Raw genomic sequence first — 20,652 nt, forward strand, 5'->3', positions numbered from 1 at the left:
CTGAGAAAGTTTTCTTTTCGGTTCACTTCGGTGGCAGGAAGCGTCGACGACAATGACAACGAGAACAACGAGAACAAGAAAAAACAATCAAGATTATTACGGTTTTACAACGGGATGAATAATGGTTTTTAATTGTTATTTAATAGTTTGAGCGGCGCAAATGTTCTGTTAAAGTCGTTTGTTATTTATTTTTCGTCCCACTCGAGAATAATAATAATAATATGATGCTGCTGCTGATGATGATGATGATGATGATAATGTATGAATATAATAAAAGACTATTATATCCATCATCGTACCACAACGCCATTATTATATTAATGTGTTTAACGTCATTTTTTTTAGAGTCTTTTACGTTGTCAAGTAGATTTTGCATAGGTGTTTTTCAGAAAGGACATTAGGTAGGTTTCGCCCTTCGAATAAATACGTCGACGTCAATGAAATGATCGTTTTGTTTGAAAAAAAAAAATCCACAACGTTTTAATTATAATACTTTTCTGACATTCAATCATTGAGATTACGAAACGACGTGTTACACCGTGTTACGTTCATACATTTTGAATAATAATATTTCCTAAGAATTTTAATTGGTTTTAATTTAAACACATCGAATAAATTCTAATAAATATGTAAATATTAAAATGTTTTATTAATTTTTTTACCTTATTACCTACGCCCATGATAATGACGTATTTAAACGCATAAAAATTCCACAACGCAACCGTTCGCATTGCAGTGTATTTAGTTATTGGTACAATAATTAAATTATTTTAATTAACTACCTACACGACGTAAATAAAATAGCGAACTGAATGCATGTAGATTTTCAAGGGAAAAATATTTGCTAAATCACTACAAAGAACACGCCTGCGGGAATACAATACAATTTTACGCGCAATTTGAAGTAAAATATTGACAAAATTAGTTTAATTTTTATTTCTTGTCGACAGCGCAAAAAACGAGTAGACAATCGAAAAGAATCTACCGAAGAATGCGGTTATTAAAACCTAATGGAATTTTACGGTTCACGACTTTTGCGGCGTTTATAAGCGTTTGTCCAAATTGATCTATAGAACTGCTAGCTCGTAAAAACTTTGGCAAGTTTGCTTCTTTTGACTGGTATTAGTTTTAAAACTTTCCGCCCAGAAATTCGAGAAGAGATTACCACTTTTAGAAAACTGTCGTTTATCCAATAATTTTGTTATATTGACGGAGCTTTAGCCGTAGATCGAGCAATATATTTTTAAATAACGTGAATATATAAAAACACAGAGTGGGCATTACCCGTGCATCGTGTTTGCACGTTTCTTGCGTTAAGTTCATGGAAGAACAGAGTGGCCATTCTGAATACACGCGGGTCTTATATATGTTGGGCGTACAACGTCGTTATCGCTCTTTGCGGAATACGTGTCAAACGACCAAAAGTAGTAGGTAGTTGCTGCGAGTCGAAGTAATTTTCCTGTTTATTTTTTTCTTTCGTTTCTATGGTTTTTTTTCTCAAGCTCTCCAAACAGTTGAAACGTTTCGACGCGAAACAAAATCCGTCCAAGGCTCGCTGCTGTTGGACGTTTACCAAATGTTCAATCCCCTACGTGGTTTTTTTTTTCACCGGTTGGAATTAACGCCCAAACAAAAAGACTCTTCCTTTTGTGTGTACGACACCTTTACGAGTGAAATTAAATTTAGACCCGTCAATTATATTTATATATATATATATATATATATATATTTATAACATGTGTACATATATATAAATACTCACACACATATTATTACACATATCGAGCATTGTTGTCCAATGCCAAGTAGGCGTTTGTATGGGAATATAAAAACCTATAGAAAAAACCAGCCAAACACCAGCTGCAAGATTTTGCAGAGATGATTTTTTTCACAATCGCGCATTGTTGTTATTATTTTTATTATTGTGCTATATATACTCGTATTGAATACATGTACATATATGACGCGTTCGGGATAAACTCATAATTTTATCGATATCCCGCTGTGTTGATCCATATACCCATTATACCCGTATATAATATGTATATTATATTATTATATTATTATTACTGTTATTATGTTTATTACTATCATTATTATGATTACTTTTATTTTTTATCGTAATGTATACAAATATGCATAGGTGTATAAAATAATGACATTATAGCGCATTAGTGGTAAAAACTCATGTGCGTTCTTCGAATTTAGATACAAAAAATATAAGAATCATAAAATATATTATTAAATTATATACATAGATAGACGTCATGTTTAAATGGATCGCATCAAATTCTCAAGTTCCTCAGAACAGCTAACTTTATTCTCTTACTCAATTAATTCAGGTGAATTATACACGACTAGTAAGAAATATTATAACAGCTATACATCTTAAAATATCACTTAACATTATTTTTTATACAGAAGAAGGTTCTATTATACCTACTTAGCATTTATATTGTTTATAGATCATTGATAGATATTATAACATATTATGGCTGTGTACACGGTACACCGCCTATATAAACTAATAATATATATGCAATATTATACGTGTATAATGTATTTTAAAACGTCGTGCCCGGACGTACGTAATTCATTTATAAGTAGTTGGGCATACATACCCTCGTCGTACGTCGTCGCATAAGGCCTACCGACAACGCATAATATATCCTAGACATTGTAATACAACATGACACGAGCGTGATGATACGATCGTCTCTCGTTGCTATGTCAATATTTCCCTAAATCGCATAAAAACTTTAACCGATTAAAATACCGTCGCCGATACCTATTACACGGTTGTGTGTTTATAGTCGTCGAAGTGTCGCAGACACGTAATAAAATCAAATTTCAAAACCCTTATAAAAATGTAGCATACTCAATGTACAAGAGTAATAATATGCACGGTGAATGTCTATAAAACCATGGTACGTACATATATTTTGTGTTTACTATAATACGCACACCCGTACACGCACACATCACGATTGATACATTATTATCGCTAATTAATATGTTAATTTTATTGAAATATACCATTTTTCCAATTAATTGAATACAAATTCCAGAACAATGTGGAAAAACAACTACAAAAAATGTAGTTAATTATACATATAAATAGGTTATAAGTTATAACATTTAAAAACAACTCGATCGAATTCAAACTCAAAGCTTAAAATTGTAAAAAATAAAATTTATTCGCAATAAAGAACAATTATATTTTAATTACTAGTTTAATGAAATACATCTATGCCGAAATAGCTGATTTAACAAATTGTTAATCATCATAATATATTTTAATAATGCAATTTTATTATTCTTTAAGTATACATATATTAATATTTAATATAAATATTCATAAGTACCAATCAATAAATATTTTGAATTCGTAATAATCTTCATTGAATACCCGGTTTAGAAAAATATTGGTTACATAAAAGCAAATATAATATAATATACACACTATAGCTATTTCATGATTTTGTTACTTTTCATACACATTACAACGCTATTATTGCTTTTTATATATAATTACTTAGTAGTACAGTGATAATAGTATTCCGGGTTGAATACCTAGGTACCTACTTTAATATAGTGATGCACTACAAGAAAATATACTCGCAATGTAGACGTATAATAATCGTCTGATGATCCGAGTCAAACTCTACGATCGTGATCAGTTTTACAGAACATGAGTTTTTTACGCTTATTCAATCAACGATGATCACTGTTCACTATAACGTATTCAATTACTATGGAATGCATACCGAATGCGGATATAATATAATATCTATACTCGGACCGTTTTCAATCATTGTAGATGGGCATCGTTATACGTAAGGTACCTTTTTCATTGAATATACTAGCTATATGTAGGTATAAGAATTATAATACCTGGCTGCGCACAAGGAATTTGAGAAATCATACTTAAATACGACCCAGCAGCAGCAGTTAACTATTTACGCGGGGCCACATCATAAACGACGATTAATTATAAATCAGCACGAAGAGATATAATAATTTAACTTTTAAAAAGGTAATTTAAAGAAAAAAATAGTAATAATAATAAATTGTCATAATGCCCACGCCACTGCTATATATTATATTGCGTACGGATTAAAATCCAATTAGAGTGCGTACATTACAATATTGCTGTATGCATTATGTAAATAATAATTACAACAGAACCATTTTTAAAATTAGCGCGTGCACTCCGCATATAGTTATATTACATAGACGTGTTATATATAATAATAATAATAATATATATTATTATTATTATTAACGCGGTCGCAAATTCCGCAGCCAAACCGATAAATCGTCCGAACGGGTCGTCTCGGTGATACATAATACGCACGGCCGTATATCATTACGGCGTACGTAGAATAAAATTATATAGAAAATAATATAACAATAATAATAATACTATACAATAGATATCTGTATTCAATATTAATATACTATATTATGTACCACCACCGTTGGATTGTGGTCGTCGTCGTGACTTAGTTTCAATTGTACTACTCATAGAACATATTATAAAATGTATTGTGTATTGTATATAATATGTTTATATACCTAACTCGTAACATTGCTCAACTCCGTCTCGAGTCGAAAACGGGTTGTGCGTACTCATGGATTGGTGTACATGGAATGATATTACACGTCTTATACAATAATATATCGTAAAATTATTACTTTGACCGTGCAGTTGTTGTAAACACACGGAAAAAAAAACACGTATAATTTTATAATACAGTGTAATGATATTCGATCGCAATGAAAAAAAAAAAAAAACAACAATAATAATGATAATAATAATAATAATAATAGAAGGATGAGAACAAAAAATATAATATAACGCCACGTTGACGATCTGTGGCGAATTATATCATTATTATGATTCCGGCGCAAGGACCGAACTCGGCTCAAGCGACATGCGAACGCCGTCGCGTTACCAAGCACACCCGCCCGTGTGGTGGTTTCGTGCGCGCCCTGCAGATCGATATTGTACGGTGTTATTATTATATACATACATATATGCGGCACAGAGAAGACGTCCTCGTATATTTTATATTTACATGGCATACACACGCGTACATTATATATTATTATAATATTGTACATACAAAACACACACACGCACGCTTATCCTACGTCGACCGTGTACCGTCGTCTGGGTTATGGGCTCGGCAAATATACCTTTAACCAGGTGATGGTTACTCGGCTAAAGTGTGCGGCACGGTTACAGAAATCGGGCGGATGGTTATGGGTTCTGTGTAACAGTAATTATACCGACGCGTGTTATATCGGTGTATGTGTAAATAGAACATACAATTACCTGCGTCCTGCAGCCATTCGTCCGAAATGAAGGCTAGTAAAATTCGACGAAATCGAATAATTAGATTTTCTATCGGCGCATCGTAATAACAACAACAATAATATAATAATAGTACCTACGATAAGTTGGAATATTAATCGTTACGTAAATATTTGTGATAAAACCCAAGTTTATAAAAGACCAACGTCGGTGTGCTGCGCCGCATTAAAAATCGCTCGGAAAGCGAAATTTTTTTTCGGCCAACATTTTTCACGGCCAACCGTCGTGTGAAAGTCAACGATGCCGGACAGAAAGTATTATTTTCACTCTCGTCCGAAACACGATGCGGTGTTTCTGAGAGGGGTAATGCTCGGTTGGTGGTAGGTCTTACACATATGACAGATATAAAGTGACACGCGTATAGTAGTATTGTATTTTCGTTTACCCACATACTATACATACACAAACGGACACTACAGAAAGCTCGTACTTAGATTGAATATAATATAATATGTATTATACGTGTTTACCCGCCGCAGAAGCGAAGGGTTTAGCGTTAACCCTTTGTGAGCGATATTTCTGGCTATATTATTATTAGGGGGGTGTGAGGCTTAATTTTTATCCGTTCCGAATTTTCGTCCTCCACCTCTGTGCTTTTCCATGTCAAAACGAGCACCATATAGTTTCTGCTATACCTATATATACCTATATATATATATTATGTACACAATATGATGCGCACATTACGATGCACGCCATAATACATATAGGTGTGACGGGCGAGCCGCACACGCGATTTTATTTATAATATTAACCCTATGAAGGGGTCTCGAAAATCCTTCATGTCAAAATATAAAAGCCACTTTTTATCTGTAAATGCGCATCACACGACCTATAGTAGGCATATTATAATATTATGACGAAATTCGTGTCGCCGGCGATCGGCATAGTGTATACCATAGAGTATTACATACAATGTAGATAATATATTATTTATACAACGTACACCGTAACACATACACTCACACACACACGAGAGAATATTATCGTACACGTATCGTTTACGGTATACACTTTGGGTTACTAGTATAAGCACTGTTTGCGTGTACCTATACCGGTGTCATATCTAATGGACCATACATATTACAAAACGCTTGGGCATAGGTTGCGTGGGCGTGTGCGGAAATCGTGAGCGCGCGGACTACACGTATTCATCGAGATGTTTAAGCGGTGATTTTCACGCGTAATATCTATAATTATTAACATTATAGATAATCGTGCGTACATTATCGTAGAGACACAAATACATAGGTAAAATGCACAATATGCGTCGGGCGTATTTGTATTATACGTATGAATTATATGGCGATAATGACGGGTTTAGGCCGAATATCATAACTGCTGTAGTGGATTGTCACCGTCTCCATTATAGGGAGTGGAAATTTTCGATAAACGCCGTTCATCTTATGGAATAATGGATACCACAATATTCTAATATACGTGTATAATTATATTATATAATACACACACTACATTATGCACATGCGCTGCGATGTACCTACACTAAAGTTGATAACGCACGAAATTACTGTACTATACACGCAGTTCGCAGGTTCAAATTTAGTGCATATTAGGTGATGGAGGTTAGAAATGACAAGTCAAATTGACAATTCCTCTTATTGGCGCCTCTCGAGGAGCAGTAATATTATTTTACAAATTAGCAAAATATAAGTCTATCTATACAAAAATAATGAATTGATATAGGTACTTAAAACAAATTGTTTTAGATAAAAATATTGTGAAGAGAAACAAATTAAGAAAACAAAAAATCATTATTAGGTGGTTACTATTAAAATCTAAAACCGATTTGACGTCAATTTTTTTTATTGCTCCGACGTCACTTTTTTTAAATACTGACCTAACTATACCTAGTGCGATAAACCTGCGTGTCACGCCGTCCACTTTTATTACCAACATAGCTAGTGATAGTAATATAATATCTAATGTGTGTGTTTTTGTCATATTATCCCATTATTATCCACTCACGAGCTATAAATGAAAAGACTTACTAACAATATAGTGATAATTTTAAAAACTCCAACGTGAACGCGTTGATGGTTTACGGTAAAAAAAATATTGTAGCTGACCTGTATAGCCTGTACATTAGGTATTTTAAACGAAAAAATCTTATCCACTGATAAGAAATGTGTAATAAATATTAATTGTATTCGGTGTTTTGCAGGTCAATACACTTAAAATTGCCCTCCTAGAATTACGTTACGGGTTACGTAGGTTTACACTAAAATAATATTAAAGTCTTACATTTTCGATGATGTAATCACTTTGCGGTATTCACTTTTTCGTAGTAAAAAAGTTTATCGATCTGTTGCAAAATCTACATAGATACTTATAAAAATGATATGGCATTGGGTCATATCTTTGAAAATAAATTTTTAATTTCTTATATTTAATTATTAACATTATAATTTTAGAAAAATTGTTGAATTCGTTTTAAGCACTTTTAAAATTCCAAGTTAAATTAAAACGTTAAAGTACAAACAATTTAAAATAAATCGGATATTATTTGATAAAAATTAAATTTAAGATGGTAAGTAATATAACCGAGAACCATTAAAATCAGGATAGTATATGAGAGTAGTCGACGACTCGTTTTAAGTGAAATAGGTAGGTTTAGTTTTTTTTCAGCAAAGAGCGTATTGGTACAAAAAAAGGTTAACTAGGGAAGCAGCTGGACTATACCCGATTTATCTGGAGGTGGTCTTGAGAGACTGAACAAAGATGACAACAACAATAAATAATGTTTAATAATCAGACGACTAAGTATGAAAGAACAACGTTTTAATAATATATATGAAATATAAAAAATATATACATGTATACACTGACCGCCGAGTGTCGACACAACCATTAACAATAAGCAATATAAACCCGATTATAACTCCATGCCTGGTGTGAAAGGGGGAGTAGAAAGGTTAGTCTTTAATTATATTTATATCCCGCAAAGCAGGTTATTATTAATTATTATTATACGATATTATATTAACTGCGAAAAAAAATTAAACGCTAATTCGGAACGACGTTTCATCGTGAAAAGCGACTAAGTGTGCACAATTAATTATCTCGGCGAAATCGTTAACCGAAACATTAATAATTTAAAATCACATCGGTAAAATATCATAGAAAATTTCAATAAACAATATTCAAACGTGTAACAGAATATTAATATCACATAAAGTTGTAGGTAATATTATATTAATTTCTATATTTTTTTCATTGTAGTTGGAGCGACTAGGATGATGGCGTTTTCGCTGGTAGTGGCGTCGGCGACGTACCTTTTGGTATTTAATCAACAATCAATTTAGACGGGTACACTCGTGAAAACAGACGACGTTGTCCCAACAAATTTGATTTACTTGAAACACGCTCGCGTTCGTCGTCGCTGATTAAAAGCGATATTTATTTTAGCGTGCAGAGTACAATGCGAAGGTGGGCAATCGGATGAGTGGTGGTGAATTAATTCAATTATAGTTACACCTACCCGAGCGTGCGTGCAGCTAAAAGTTTTATTTTTTGATCTATTTTTGGTGAAAAATATATTTTGTGAAATAAAGAAATGCCACCTTTAGAGCCACAGTTTCGTATAGTCCTATTATTATTACATCCATAGTACACACTCAGTGGCCGATCGTGTATATACTTCATAATGCCCTGTATACATGCACACACGCACAAAATTATCAAGTTGTTGATTACTATAAATATATATATATATATATATATATATGCATGTGTGTACGAGGGGGATTTAAGCAGCTGCAGTAGAGAATGACAAAGAGGCGGTGTAGGAGTAGACGCTGTGTATATAATTATTTGTTCCCTGTATGCACACATTTTCGTGGGACATTAGATGCGACGTCATAAAGGCTTCCCGTAGAACCGAGTTTATTCCATCCGTCGTTTTTAAGTCGTTCACCTCTCTATCACAGTTCCTTGCATTCCGTGTTCTAACATTAGCAGCACGTGACATTTTTTACTATTTAAATGTGATGTACGTTATAATAGGTACCTAATAGTTTATTTTATTCTATACTCGATATACGCGTATCTATGCAATTATACTAAACAATATAATGGTATGCAAAATAATAATAAAAAAAATATGTAATATGCATAGTATGTAAAATAATATAATATAATAATAGGTAAAGTGTGTAGTAATCCGAATAGAATTTTTCGCATAGATTCCATGACTCTTGCGGCGTGTGGTGTAGGTATTGTAATAGCGTAATAAATACAAAAGCGCACCTCGGCGGCTATTGCAACGAAATGCTTTTGATATTCGTAAAATTCGTATTTATACGCACACAAGAACAACTGCATGAAGTAAACGACTCGAAATGTGATTAAAAAAAATTTAAGTTAAATGAGATGCGACGGCCTACGGCGACGACAACGCAGTAGTCTAAAAGTTTTAGTGAAAAGAAAAATAAAAAAAAAAAAAAAAAAAAAACAACTACCCAAAGCCATAAAGTGGTGGTCTAACTTTTTAAACGCAAACTCAAAGGTTTTGCATTACTTATTTATGTACATTATAATGCACGCCGCCCCTTGGATTATGCGCCAGTTTAAAACAAAGAGCGCATCATATTGTCGTTGACGACGTCATTCGCGACTTTTTGTGTTTTCGTGAAAATGTCGATAATAAACGAGCCGGCGATTGGTGAAGAGGATTGGTATCGATGATGGTTAATTCATTACGCATACACCTACGATCTGCATTTACATGGACAGCTCCATGTGGGTATTGTATGGGATGGTCGCCGCACCAAAGTCAATAACTTTCCTGCAGGATTTTCTAAAGGATTGGATGAGGGGTTGGTGGAGTCTGCCCTGAAGCTGTAACTACATATAATATCGTTTATCGAAACGTAAAAATAATTTTTTACCAAACTTCACGTTTACCGAATGGATTCACGAACATGGTTATAAGAACAAGGCAGAGAGTGATAGAGAGCCGGTCCGGCGGCGGCGTTATGGTTGGTCCCTCGGGTGTCGTTCAGCACTAGCCCAGAGCTACTAAAGCGGCCATCTTTTTATTTTTTAATGGACTTTATACATTTTTCATCGGTCTATACGTACTTACGCAATTACATATGTTTTCTTTATACTGGGTGATGGTTGTGTACTTGCACTCGATGCCCAAATGTTTTCAATTTGTCGATGCAATTTATGCAGGTGCGATACAATACGTGATTTTATTCGTTATATATATTACTAGTTATAATATTATAATATCATAAACATTTTGTTTAAAAGAGTAAACATAAACAAATTTTATGATGAACTAATAAAGATTATTGAAACACTGCATGCTTGCGTTATTACATTAATTGTTTTTGTAAAGGTGGGAGGAGTATTAAAAGCTAAATGATAGTTTTTTATTTCTAAACTTTAAAGCTTCGGTATGAGTTTGAACACCAACCGCCTCATATACATGCTCCAAATTATTCTTTGTATAATTATTTACGAATACTCTTGTTTTAAGATCAAAAGATGAAAATTAAATATTATTGTTTGATTTGACAAGATTAACTAGTATTTCTCTTATATACTCGTAGGTACATGATATATGTGTATAAACAATTATTATGTATATATGTAGGTAGGTACCTACCTATATTTAATATTTTGAAAAAAAAGAACAATTGAATACTTTTTTTAAATAACATTCTGAATGGATAATTTTAATATTATTTTGTAGTCAAAACGAATTCTAAATTAATTGAGTTCATATTTTATAACATATTCTATTTTGTCAATTTAGCTTTCGATATTATATTATACTGAACATATACAATTTCCAAATTTATTTAAATAGTTTTGTGATAGATATAATAAAACATATCATGGTTAATTTAACTTATACATATTTAACATCATAATTTTAAGTTAAATCGACTAGGTTCTTAATTTTTATCTTTGATAGCTGGACAAACATCGTTACAAAATGATGCAAAATAATCACGTTTGTATAATAATAATTATTTTCAATAAGAGTGTTGATATTTCGACGATTTTACATATTTAATGATATTTACATTAGTTGGTTTTATTTGGTTATTGGTTTTGTTGCACAAAAATGTATTCGGGTGTGTATAATAATGAGTGTTATGCTATTATGTCATAATAGAGTAAAAAACACCAGAGCGGCTTGTACTTTTCTTAGCATAATATTTTGGAGATTTTGGTTTTAATATTTAAAAGTTCTCCCTGGCCAACTCAAATTTTTTCTACATTCTTGGTAAAACGTTTATTCGGTCAAATACTTTTAAAACTCAATAATGTCTAAGCTGGGTTCGAAAGTTTGGAGCTAACCGCTGTCACACACATCCTTTGCAGTAAGCTGGTGGTGCACAACCTTTTTCTCTAATATATATGGGTGTTAAACTTCAAAACATATTCTATCTCAGGCATGCACATTTGTATTATATAATATAATTTAAATGTATTCATATAAAATTAAATTAAAAGTATTTTTTTTTTTACTAAAAGTTATATATGATATTATTTTAACCTTTGAACAAACGTATACAATATATTAGATATTTTTGCAGGTATTGAAATTAACGTTGCGATTTTTGACAATGATATGCACCTTATTAAATGTGTAAAATATGAAAATAAATCCATCTGCAGTGACGTCAAATCATACAAAATCCAAGAGCATATCAATAATAAACAGAAGGTTTTGTTAACCGGACCATTAACCAATGGCCGAAAAATGGCATTGTCCAATTCAAATTCACAATATATTTAAAACATAATAATCGAGGGGATTAGTTGACCCTAAATCATATGAATTATTATATTTACGCCCTCATAACTTAAAAAAATACACTACTCACACACATATGCACGATTTTATTCACATATTTATTATTATAATAATGATATATATTTTACTATAGCATCATATACACTTTCATCGTACAAAGCATATATGTTATATATTTATTATGAGCAGCCTTTCTAAAAATATCTATTGTGAAGAAGTAGCAGTAAAATGTAAGTTTTCATAGCCTTTTCCGGAAATTTTTTTCACATTTTTTCGTTATATTAATTACCCTTCGGGCGCAGTGTTCAAAGCGAGACTTTCTTTTGTATATATTATTATTTCTAAGTGGAGGAAAGCAAGTGTAATTATTTTAGTTTTTTTTTTTTTATTTCGTTCTGCACTTAACGCGTTTGCTGTAGAATGATGGTAAACGTTGGTGTGTGTAATATTTATGTGTATAGTTGTCATTGTATATAGTCATCGTTAAATTTTACGGTAATTATAAAATATTTACATAATTCAAGTGCATTGCGCAGCTATACGTACACACACCCACATACTCACGCAAACACACATACAAAATTTAATATGTGATGTTCCTTTTTAAAATGTTTAATAATACATCACATTTTTTTTTTTTTTTTTGTTATACAACTAATGAGTTTTAATTATTCTTTCTATATTTCTGCACCAAGGGGAATGGGGCAAATGGTAGATTTTCGACGTCCTCGGAAATTTTCTAAAATATTTGCGTTGCCATTGGATACTATATATGGATACGTTGCATAGCAGTTTAAGATTTTCAGCAAACCCCTATTTCAGACATTGAATTCAACGAGTCTATTGGATACTTTATTGCGGGGAAAGTTGTATATGCTCTTTGCTATCCGATCAGCCAAGCTTCATTAATACCAACGCGCAAAACGTCACCTAAAGGCTACGAGGCTACTTTCAATGACCATTTTTCAAAATAAAGAAAGAAATAGTGAAAAAAAATCAATGAGGATAATTTAAAGTACTCTACTCCTAAAAACAGTCTTGCACTATATTTTCTAAATATCGCGTTCTTTTTTAAAAAAAATGTTAGCATACACAAATAATTTGAGCCATGGTTTTAATCAATATTTAGAACTTTTTTTTATTATGGAATATACAGCCTGCGTATAATATGCAAGGCTTTCCATTAATGCTTACTGTAACAATTATATTTATGAAAATAAGAAAAAAAATCGTAATATGTTATATGGCTAATAATAAAAATAAAAATATAATCATACCATATAAAAGTATTCAGGTCTTAATATATAGTACTATATTTTGTATGCTTATTTTAAACTATTTCTTAACATACTGACATTGAGTATATATATATATATCGTCTGTCAACTACAGAGTCAAACATGTATTTTCGAGAGTAGGAAGCATTGTTTTTATACGTCAAGAATAATTTAATATTGAATGCGTGAAAGGGAAGTTTAAAGTTTCGATATAAACAAGTTTAAGTGACGAGTAATTTAGTAAGCACGTAAACATATTGTTGGTAAACTTGTACCTAATCCCTAGTAGGTACAATAAAAACTATAATATCTTGTCAATTTAAAAGAGATGAAATATACATTTTTGAGTCAATTTTTTTTTGATTAAATTCTCAAGAATGATTAATAATTATTAAAGAAAATACAATAATAACTATAAAAATGACCCTTTTTAATGAAACTTTGTAATTTTGTGTACAGCTATTAACATTCAACATTTTAGCCTACGATTGACGATATTGGTATAATGTTACTTGAAACAATTTGATTTATTATGTTAAAACATTGAATTACTGAATAATAGGAAACTCACGTATGTGTACGATAATTGTATCTGTCAGATGAAAATGGCTCGATAACCAAAATGTTATTAAATTACGAGTTTGTGATGTTGGGAATGACAGTATTAATGGATTATGTACTGGCTATGACCATAAACCGAATATCGATGTAATTAATTTCTCAGATTATGTTTAATATTGAACTTGCCGTTGCTGTATATACAAATTGAATAATTGCATTGCGCCCTAATGAAAGATAATACGTTTACTTTGTTTGATATTTTACAACGTCCATCTCCATCACAGCAACAATTTTTTTAAACATAAAAAAAAAATGTCGTTTATTTACAAAAATGGAATTCCTGGTTGACATATTATCGATAATGATTTAATTTTAAAACATAAATACTGTACATATTATATTATAATTAAATAATACAACTTGTATTATACGTATATTTGCATGAAAAAAAGGCTATGTACTCAATCAAATGATAAACATTTATAAGCAAAAGTTGTGAACCATTTTAATGGAAATTAGATACTTCCATTGGTTTGTCAATTCGATATACTCAAATTAATAACGTAGCAATATCACTATATTATATAGTGTATACTGTATATTATACATATCTTACATAAGAATACACTTGAGATCGCTGCACCGGACCGCAGTTGTACATGTCGACACGACACTATATTAGTTCTTCACAAAAATGTTTCATACACATTTCGCAACAAAGTACATCTAAAAAGGTATGTAAAGTCCAACGAATCCTTTATATATATCGCCAGTGCTGCAAGTTCCTCATGGGATCTGGGTCACTATATCATGAGCTACATTCTAAAGTCCACTGTGGTATACATTATACGTACAACAAAACCTAATATGTTCGACCGTTGTACAAAATATATATACCTTACCTATACTGCATTAATGACTCTGCCTCTAGTGTATTCCCAGCTGATAGCTGTATACGTGCTTTTTGTTTTGTTTGTTAATACCGTTTTAGCTTTATATACGTATACAGTCCCAGGGAACACACTAAGCCATAGTCGGTGCTAAAGGGAATTTTTCTCAAGATAGATATTAATATCGACTTACCAAGAATACAATCCATTTAATTTAATACGATCAAAATTTAAAACAAAAAAAATTACTATAATAAAATATATAATAATAATAAAAATAATAAAATACTATCGACTTTTTATTGGTTAATGTATATGAATTTTTAATTTAATTTTTAATTGGATATGCGTAATTTTTTCTAAGTTACAGTTTGCGGTCAATCATTTTGGTTATAACCGGATTTCCAAGATATCGGACGTGACGAACAAAAGTGAACTCACCTCTCAACTACTATAATATCATCTTATAATTTCACACACTGGACCGAACGTTAGGCAATAATATAATACTTAATAACTGTGAATAGATTGAAAAAATCGTTGTGCCTACTACATGTCTAATATATTATAATATATATATATGTTTATAAGTATATGCACGAGAATCAATCGACGAGAGTCAATTTCGGAAAACCACAAAACTATATTACCAATCGATTTCGTGAACACAAAGCATCATCTTTTGGCTATTATGTGAAACGACATGAATAATATAGATTAAAAAAAATATATATATATATTATTATTTTACCAACACTTAGCTAGGAAAAGAAGCAATTTTTTGAAAGGAATATCGGTTTCCTAAAACTCTTTCAGAGCATTTTCAATAAATAAAAATAATAACAATAAATAAGTAAAAAAAATAAAAAATATACGGGTAGGTAAATCACTATATTCGTAGTTTATATAGTTTATATGCATTTTACGCACCCCCGGGACATAGAGATATCCAATTTTTCGTTCGTTCTTGCATATATTTTAGTAAAATACAAAAATCGGTTTAGTCAAACATTATGTATGTGATGGTTTTATACAAAGTACTTATATAATAAACAAATATAGTTTTCTTTTGCTCATGAAATAAAATAAATACATTTTGTGTTAGTTGGTAATAATAAAACAAATATATAAAACACCATATACGCAATAAATTGTGGTAATCAGGAAATACAATATGTACGAGAACAATGCAAAAAAAGATACTCCTACTAGACATGACATTGAACTGAAAACAATCGAATTTAATTGATTACAAAATATATGACCCAACATGGAAAATACGAAACAATTAATTAATCGTGTAAAATGTTCATTTATTTATTGTTAAAGGTATTAGCAAAACGAGTTTTGATGAAAACCGATGAAGTTCGTAACAAATTTTGTAAATTATTAATCAAGTATTTGGTAACTGAAAACTGTTTAAAATCGACTAATTCAATTTATATTCCTAGTGTTAGACCTTACTTGCAATAATAGAATTAGGATAAAAGTTTCTGCTACTATAAATACGAAGAATAACTTATTTGTATTGCGCTTATTTAGTATTTAATTTCGTGATTAATGCGGAAACATTTTTTTTGCTAAATATCATAGAATATATGGGTTTTTTAAACAATTTATTAATAAAATTTTAATTTTATGAAAGTACAGTCGTTTTTATCGGAACAAATAAAACATTTTACGACTTGATTCTTAATAAATTGTTTAATATATCGATGAGGTAAAACAGTGTTTAAATTTTTCTTTATAACTGTTTTGAGTGCATTATACAATATATTATATTAAAACTTTACTATTTTATATAAATTCAATAAAAATTTTACTCTATTATAAATGTTTTATATACAAAAATATATTTTTATAAGCTTTTAAGTATTAATTTCATTCATTTTATTATTGAAATTAATCTACTAGAGAAGAAAAAACATTTTAATTTTTTAACATTTTGAATTCGACGTTTAAAATGTTACTCATTAAAAAAAAAATATTCGTTTTATTTTACTTGGAATTCTTTTATTAAATTATACTATTATAATTAATTGGTTGTCTACAAATTACTTACCAAGTCATATTTTCGGAAAAAAACTATTTTGGGAATAAAATTAAAATTAATTTTTTACACATCCACATTTTAGATTATTTTTTCAAAACATAAATATTAATTTAAAAAACAAAAACAAGTCATTGATCTTTGATATTCTCAAAACTGTTAAAACATACATATATTTTAAACAAATTATGATATATTTTTGTTTGGTTTGTGGAGACTACTCATTGCTTTTCAAAATATTTTAAAACGTTTAAAACCTTTCAATTTTAAATTTTCTCAAAATGTCAACATTTTCATAAAAAAAATTCTAAATCTTTTCTGTACTGAGAAAAAAATCTAGAAGGCTTATTGACTATTTTATAAGTTATATTATCAAGTATAAATACGTACAAAACCAAATAGCGTACCTATATTGAATCATATATTTTTCATCAACATAATATTAAATAAAATAATAATATTTATTATCTAGATATTAAATATATATATGTACGTATTGGGTAGGTTATTTTCATTTAAATTATATTTTTCGCGATGAAAATTCTAAAAATATTCCTAGCTTTCTTATAATGATAACAATAACAATAATCGTAATCGTTCTTACCGTAGTCACAGTGAAGATGCTAGCCAAGAGGCCAATATCTCTGGTCACGCGATCCTCGATATGTCTTCGCAGCTTCCCGCGCGACAAATATTTTGTGATAATGTGTGGTCGGAGATAATAATTATGGTCAGTAGACGATATTATAATATGGAAACAATCGGCGAAAAACGCACGTGAAGTGAATCTCAAGCGCTAGTCTGTCTCGGACGAGAAAAAAAAAATTTCAATAAATTCGGCTGAATCTGTGTTTTTCGGCGAGTGAGGCAAAAAAAAAAAAAAAAAAATCAAAACACCGATCGACGACGACGACAACGACGACTACGACGACCACTACGAAAGTGACGACAGACTTACGCGACCGAGCTGACTGAACTGATCGTCGAGCGTACCGTAGCGGTAATGCGCGAGGCGCTCGCGAGAGAGTACGACGGCGGCGGCGACGGCTACCGACAACAACGACGCGCACACAATCGCGGCGGCGGCGGCGTCGGGCAGATGGATACGGTCGGCGGGCGGTGCAGCGGCAGCAGCTGCCTCGCAACGACGACGACAACGGTGGTGGCGGCGGTTGAAGACGACGGCGCCGCCCTGGGCTCGTGTCGTCGTTACCAGTACACCGTCGAAGCTGTACGGAAAAAAACGCGCGTTCTCCGGAGGGGCCTCGTACGCCCGCCGCCCGTCAGTGTTGCCACGGCGGGAGCGCGTTGTCGTCGGCGGTCGTCGGCGGCCCTCGCCGTCCGTGATATAATACATTATTACGACTCTCCGGCGGCGCAGCATCCGGACCCCGCGAGATCGGTGGTCGAGGTCGGGCAAGGGGTAGGACCTTAAAGCGGCTAAGCCATCAAAACTCGCGAACCCCTCGAGAGAACCACTGCCACCCCTCATCGTCACTTTGCCAGCCGCGTAGTATACAGAGCCCTGCGCGCGACTCGCAATCCTTATCATTATGACATTATCATATTATTCTATACACATATATATTATGTGATTGTACGTGGCGGAACTTTGGAGTTTTGGCCCGGGAGCGACAATTTCAGACTCGAGCACTGGGCGAATGCACAATAAAAGTGATCGGAGTGAACAATTCGTTTGCTCTTTGATTCGTACTGAAATAGTAATGTTACATTGACATTTTTTTAACTTCGGAAAAACATAGATAGAATACAGTTTGATAGAAACTTCGTAGTGTGAACGATTTTAAATATATAAAATTATACATTATTTTTATTAAAATTAAAAATTGTATTTAATTGGAATACAAAACGACAACGACCAGAAAAAAAAAATCAATAACTAGTTATGATGTATATTTTTATACACAATATCAATAATGGGATCCCTCTAATGTATAAGTGTTTGCAACTTGGGTGCCGTTGCAGTACTCCCCTTTGATCCCTTCTATATTATACTTCCTATTATAGTTACGCCACTGCACAGATCATGATATATTATGTAATATGGCGGCGGCCGAATGCTGGCTGATGGTAGTCGATATTATTGCGTTATTATTGTTCCCATTATCTGGAATATCGCAGCGAATAACAATTTATTACGCACGTTCATACGATGTGTATATAGGTACGATATTATCCGAACGTCGTGACATCATATAACAATATTCCCAGCCCGTTTCGTATAATTCGTTTGCAGGTTAATTCTATATAGAGGTACTCTACTTACAAGGCATCCAAACGGCTATGTCTCCCTTGAATATTTGTATCTTGTGTGTATATTGATGTTGGGGGCGGAAAATCGGTGTGAAAATATCACATAGAACACTCGGTTTTGTCACACATTGGTGTTATAGTAATTAGTAAACGACATAGGTACTAACTAATTAAGGCGCATTTGAAATATAAACGTGTACTATATGAATACGTTAATACAGAGGTATATACTCGTATATATATATTATTAAATAATTAATATCGTATGATATTGTATATTATAATATCATGAGCTCGCCAATGGAAGACTTCACAGCAACGATACGTTTTATAAGGCTTATGGCACGCGTTACGCTATGTGCTTTGGTTTAATCGCGTTCGTCCGCCATCTATGCCGTCACGCCGCGCCGTTCAAAAGCAAAAAATTACCAATCAAACTTCTATACGACACGGATTCCGTACGACCGCAATCAATCGATTCCCCGCCCATAACCACCGGTCGCCGGTAATGTCCCAGCAAAATATTCCCATAAAACATGTACGAATGGGATTAGGTTAAGTCAAGTATATGTATATACCCACCGGTAAATATACTTGTAGCGATTTGAGGGGATTTTAATTTTCGATCAGATATTTCTGATCGGATTATTTTTTAAGTTTAGTTAAGTTCGGATTCAGATTATTTTTTAGCGTGGTTCAATGAAGTTCATAGCGAAATTTAGTTTAACCCCTATTGACAAGTTGATTTGACAGGTGAGTTGTTGAAAAACAGCGAAGGAATTTGTTTAAAGACGATATTGGTTTGTAAATCTAATCATTTATACCTATATAATATAATCTATAATAGTACTAAAAGGCGCTTGTAGAGTATAGTCTATTGATTATCTACATGAGCGTCTTTGTTAAAGTTGTATTTATTTAAAAGTTGTCAAATGAGATTTTTTGGAAATTCTGATTTGTTAAAATATTTTAGTTTGCGGGCATTTATTTGTAGAGCATATTATTTTATTTTTCTCCCTATACAAAAGTATAATATTATACATAAATGTTTTGAAAATTTATCAAATTCTGTTCCAATGTCGATAAAGTTCCGGTTTGATTGTTTCAAATTTTATTGCAGCCCAATTAGCAACTAATAAGTTAATTCACATTGACCAATTTAATTATTCAAATGTATAAAAGTTATATTATGTTGGGCTTCGACTCCAGTCTAAAAAGTTTTACAAAATATTTAGAAAACAAAAATGTATACATATAAACTAAGAAATCGAATGAACACATAATAATATAATATTCGCTATTCATATAAAATTACATGCAATTATTGAAATGTGTATCTCATTAGCATAAAATTGTACTTGAAAATGTTGTGAATGACTTACGAGAGAATAGCTTATTTTCATTGATTAAATCTAATTTGACGA

The 20,652-nt window shown here is 31.9% G+C and overlaps 1 protein-coding gene across 1 annotated transcript in view; it reads right to left on the reverse strand.

Annotated features, from left to right (window-relative positions):
* The window catches only part of LOC112591609 (insulin-like growth factor-binding protein complex acid labile subunit), a 33,551-nt gene extending 15,598 nt beyond the window's left edge, over positions 1–17,953 (reverse strand). The window contains exon 1 of the mRNA XM_025335473.1: positions 17,559–17,953. The gene's annotated coding sequence lies outside the window, so the exon portion shown is untranslated. The remainder of the gene's footprint in view (positions 1–17,558) is intronic.
* Positions 17,954–20,652: the final 2,699 nt, after the last annotated feature.

Source organism: Melanaphis sacchari, unplaced genomic scaffold, assembly GCF_002803265.2.
Source record: "Melanaphis sacchari strain LSU unplaced genomic scaffold, SCAv2.0 Contig13_pilon_pilon, whole genome shotgun sequence".
In the NCBI taxonomy this organism is placed as follows: Eukaryota; Metazoa; Arthropoda; class Insecta; order Hemiptera; family Aphididae; genus Melanaphis; species Melanaphis sacchari.